General features: G+C 27.3%; 1 protein-coding gene across 1 annotated transcript in view; it reads left to right on the top strand.

Moving 5' to 3' along the window:
- The first annotated feature begins 761 nt into the window (after positions 1-761).
- LOC137826729 (uncharacterized) overlaps positions 762-5,819 on the top strand; it is an 80,255-nt gene continuing 75,197 nt past the window's right edge. Inside the window, exon 1 of the mRNA XM_068632832.1 lies at positions 762-1,004. The gene's annotated coding sequence lies outside the window, so the exon portion shown is untranslated. The remainder of the gene's footprint in view (positions 1,005-5,819) is intronic.

Here is a 5,819-nt window from a genome sequence, read left to right as displayed (position 1 = left end):
CTAAATAATTGCTAGTTAAAACCTTAGTAGCTAATTAAATATAAATTTAGAAACTATTTAACAATAAATGAAACTAATTTAGAAAAAAAAAATTATTTTAGTATAAAAATGTTTTTTAGTTTAATTACTATAATAATAAATTATTTTTTGTCCCGAAAATTGATTTCTATTCAATAATTTTGTAACAGGGAGTGATGATACTTTAATACCACACATTCATTCCATAAAATACATTCATTCCATATACTAATAAATTATTATTTTAATTATATTTATTTTATTTTTAATTAAAAATATTATAATTGGATGTCAAAGGTATGTTATTTACTATTTAAGTGTGAAAAAAAAAATTCCTTTCAAAGCCAATACAATAGATCCTTGACACCTTCAACGAGTTAAACGAGTGCCTGTAGCATAGTACACAAAATAATAACGCAAACCTAACACTCACCTAAGCATACTGAATATTTTCATAACTTAAGGACACTACCACCCTATAGGTCCACCCATTTGTTCTAAGAATGAATGCTATTCAGTACTTTATGTTACAACTAGTTACTTTTAATTTTTTTAGATTTTACAAGTTAACTTTTGTAAAGTTAAAATGAAACTTATTCTACGTCAGATCCAGAGACAGCTGGCCCTTACATCCATTCTCCTTATCCTCACCAATCAGATTCATCCTTAACGTTTAACATCTTAAACTCTATCACCACTCTCATCATACACTCACTCAACTTTTTGCCTCTTCTTATGCTTCAAATACCCAACTTCATAACCAACCCCTTCTATTCTACCTTCTCTTTCTTCTTCAGTTTAGTTTGCTGATTAGAAAAAGAAAAAAAAAAGAACTCTCCCTTCGAAGTTGCACGGTTCTGCTAATGAGTTTTGTTAATGGTGTAGCTGACATGACACCTGAAGATTCTATGAGCTCCAGTGCTTGAATGAACCAACTGCACTCACCCTAGTCAACTACAAACCACGTGCAGCAGTGAACCACTGAGGTAAAATATCTCATACACTTCTTTTCTTTTTCTTTTTCCTATCTCTTCTGCAACTATCTCATTCACTTATTTCGATCCACCTTGGATATATTTCAACAACGATTACTCTTTTTTTTCACCTTTTGTTTCATAAATGGGTTCAATCATTGCATATCATCAACTACTTTTATTATTTTAAACACCATACATCTCTAATCAACAACAACTCTAAAAACTTTACGGAACTAAATTCTATGGTTCAACGAATCAGAGGGACTACAGAGAAGTAGGCATAGATTCATCCTCCTTTGTCTTCCATAGCAGAGCAACACTAAGATTCTCACATGGTCTTAAAGCTTGCAACTAGATCTCCTTCAATCTCATCTTTTTGTTAGATCACCTCAATCCTACACAATCTGTAAGTTCTTCTCTCACAGTATACTCAACATACAAACTTTCTCATATCTCTCTTTTTTCCTTCTTCATTATTTAACTTCAACTTTTCTTAACTACAAGCCTTTCCCAAGTATTTCACCAAACTCCACAACATCTTCTTTCTCCAGGGAACCCTATCAAATTCATACAAGGTAACATCAATCTAATATAAATCTTTATAGCTTATTTCTTATTTTTTATTTCCACTTTATTTTAATCATTTTTATCATTTCCAAAAATATTACTCTTAGCTGACATATTATGACTACACATATATACTAGGTTTCATCTGCTTGGAATTGTTTGAGCTATTATAAGGTTAATATTTCAAAGAGGAAGTTTGTGTGAGAACCCAACCAGTCAGGTAAAATATGTTTCTTTTTTCAATTTTTATTCCTGATATTATGAATGTAAAACTTTATTTGTTGGTTTATTTTTTTTTATGTCAATGCGAGCGAAAGGCTTCAATCCTTTTGATATTCAAAATAAGATTAATTTTTTTATCGGTAAAAAATAAAATAAATTTTTATTACGATTTTTTTTATCAGTAAAAAATAATTTAATTAAAAAAAATAGAAATTTCAGAATGTTCCATCCCTTTGTAAGTTCCCATCAGAGTTTTAATAGCTAGTTTGTTCTAAAAATATAACACAAGAAATAACAAGCTTAAGTTAGAATCCGCAGAAAAAAAACTACAGTACCGATGGCACAATCTGCATAATAAAATAGAGGATAAAAAACAAAAAAAAAGCACTTGAAGAGTGCCTCCTGCACCAGTCCAGCACCACCGTTTTGGACCAAAATTTACACTTACCGTCTTGCCATTCAAAAGAAAGATTACCAAATGTGGCACAGGCAATTGCTTCCATAAAATATAAATTGTGAGAGACAATAATTTCAATATGCTTATTATTATTTAGATGGCCCTGCAAAGTATTAAATTGTTTTGAAGCAATAAAAATATAACTTTTAGTGATAATCACTTAAGATCTCCTTTATATCTCAATAACATGAAACTTGTCTAATGCTAATAATATTATAAAATATGAGTTTAATATCATTTATAATTAAAGTATAAAATTACAAAATTGACTTAAGCATAATGAAAAGATATAAAAAAAATTCTAAAAAAGTAATGAAATGACTATTGTAAAACATAAAAAAAAAACTATAATGAAAAAAACTAACCATGAAGTCTAAAACCTAATTTAATATGTAAACTATCCTAATATTTTGTAAAATTTAATAAAATATGTTGTCCATAATATGATGTAATCAAATGCTTCATAATTGTGTATTCATGAAATACTTCAAGATATAATAATTTGATACTAGTTCATAAATCTAAAAAGTATATTTACAAATGAACCAGAGAAACATAATTTTATTTTTCTAAACTTTTGACTTTTGACTAGAACAATGCTAATTATCAATTGCATTACGTAATAGCACCACATCAACTTTTGTGGTCTCACCTTTAGCCTATCCTTCAAAATATTATATTTGAAGTAGATACTAATAAAAAAAACACTAGTTATGATAGAACTATATAAACTTAATCAATGTAATAAATTAATGGTTTTTATTTTTAATATAATATTTGTTTAAATATATGGGGTGATTTTTTGTCCAATAAACAAACAATAATATGTGATGATGTAGGAATATAATAAATGATTATAATTTTTTTATAAACTAAAAATAAATGAATTAATTATTTAAAGAATACTTCAATTGAGACGAAACTGTTTCGTTATACAAAATAAGATCAAAGAAGGCACACAAATCATGAGGACATACAAATAGTTTGTAAATGATGTCTATTGGAACACAATTATGACAAAAAATATAAATTATGTATAAACTTAAAAGTCATCTTACTCATAATACTTAATATATAATTCTTTAATATTAGAAAAATATTTTTCAAATTGTTTATTCTTCTCCATCTACAATTGTTCCTACCTTACCATTATTAACAAGAACGAAAATAAGGATGAGTTTAAAATCAAACAGAATAAAAATAAATAATTTATTATAACAATTACATTTTACCTACACTACAAAAAACAGTATTATCTAAGGATTTTTACCTAAGGACTTTAATCCGTAAGTAAATTCAGTATTATTTACGGATATTACTATGGATATTACCTACAAATCTGAATCCGTAGGTAAATTTAACATTACCTATCAACTATTACCCACAGATTTTATTACCTACGAATCTTTACTCACGGATCTCTATTATCTACTAACTATTACCCACAGATCTCTATTAACTATAAACTATTATCATAATAATTATATACATAATATTTAAAATATTAATAATATTTAATAATATTTAATTATATTAATAATATTTAAGAATATTTATTAATATTAAAAATATTTAATAATATTAATAATATTTAATAATATTAATAATATTTAATAATATTAATAATAGTTAATAATATTTAATAATGTTAATATTTTTTTTATATTATTAATTATAATAATATTGATAATCTTACTAATAAGTATAATAATAATCATAATGAAATAACAAAACTTGATTGATATAATAGTTAAAACTTCTTTGGATTGAGTTCGAATCCCCCTTGTTACATTTTAGTTCTAAATTTAATTACAATTGTCATAACATATATAATAATTGTCAATAATAATCATAAAAATTGAAATAAAATAATATCTATAAATAATAATTAAAATTTTAAAAATAAAATATATTGAATTACTTACACTTTCGTCCTGCATACTTGTTTGGAATTTGCATCCCCAGTAAATTCTCTCTTTATCCTTCAACCAATCCGAACATTGCACCATGAAGGATCTTACTACATTAAAATCTATAACACATCACGTATTACTCATCTGTGCTTGCATAAATCATTCCATAAATGTTGTTTTCCACCAAATTGCAATATGAGTAGATATTTACAACAACAATCTGAGTCCTAACTTTTAAGAACTCACCACCACAACAAAACCTTCTCCCATTATGTGACTTTGATAAAGAAACACGGATTTTTGCCACATTGTTAAAATTCCCCCACCTCCATTTTGTGCCTCCTTATGGACCCAACCTACTTCGTTGCTTCCCCCGCATGGAAAAGCACATAGCATCCGAGAGATAACTCGATTTTGTTTTTTTTGTAAGCATAACATGTCCAAATCATCGTTCCTAATATGACTCTTTATGTCCAAAGCATAACTTGTTTGCTTGATTCCCCTCTGAAGAGCCTCCTTCCTTCCCCGAATGATCCTTTGTTCCACGACGCCTTTCCCCATTCTGCCAACGCAATCAAATTCCTTCTGAGCACCGCCTTTGTTTGGCCACCGGCGTCGGGGCTCGTTGATTGCCCTTCATCACACATAAGCATGTGCTGATGATTTTCACCTTCAACTCTGAGGAAGGTACTATCATGATGCTGTAATTTAGAATCGCTGAAAACTTGTGCATTAGCATTGGCTCCACTAGAAACCCTCCAATTCTGCTTTCATGAATATTGACTTTTTAGTCTTGAAGCTAACTCAAAACACCTTAGAATATTTTAAGCACCATAATATTTTGGACTTTTGCTTATCATCACTAAATTCAAATTGAGAGATGGTAAACAATTTCTTAAACTTGTTTCAATTCTATCATCTTACCAATGGAACAGCTAGAAGAATGTGGAGAGTGGTTAAACTCAACTTTAAAATAACGATACTCTATTATCACCAAATGAGAAAGTGGTAACTATATGGATAAGAAAATGATAAAGAACTAAAAGGAACCTTTAAGTTAGAATAAAAATTATATTTTTTTATAATGAGCTTTTATTGGATTTTTTTATTTATATGATTTTTTAATATTAGAAATACTTTGAAAATATTATTTATCATTAACTAATTAGATACTAGATAAAAAGTTAAAAACATAACGAATAATAGAGGTAGAAGAGGAGTTTAAATCTGATCTCTTGATATATTATTTTTTGCCCTCAAATTTTGCACACTTTCTAATTTTATAGCACAAAGCTTAAATAGAAAAACTATGAATTTTGGCTACGGTATTATAAGTAGACATAATGAGTTCATTCTTACAAATAATTTTATTTTTTAAATTTTAACCGAAGTTACCAGCAAAATAAAAGTCATATAGAAATATTAAGTGAAGCTAAAAAAAATCTCAATCGGAAATAACTGGCATCACTCCACCAACTGTAAATATCACTTGTACAATTCTTTAGTACTTTTTAATGCTGTAATTTTATAAATTATTATAATATCTATAAATACTTTTTGGTTTCTATGTTTTTTTAGATGAACTTTTAAGTGTGTCGTCAAAATTCGTTGAATGTTTTTTTATCAATTTCCTTTTGTGTTTTGAAATATTTAGGAAAAAAAATT

This window comes from Phaseolus vulgaris, chromosome 8 (assembly GCF_000499845.2).
Source record: "Phaseolus vulgaris cultivar G19833 chromosome 8, P. vulgaris v2.0, whole genome shotgun sequence".
Taxonomy (NCBI): Eukaryota; Viridiplantae; Streptophyta; class Magnoliopsida; order Fabales; family Fabaceae; genus Phaseolus; species Phaseolus vulgaris.
Note: the sequence above shows the minus strand (reverse complement) of the source record. Positions and strands in the feature narration are given on the sequence as shown.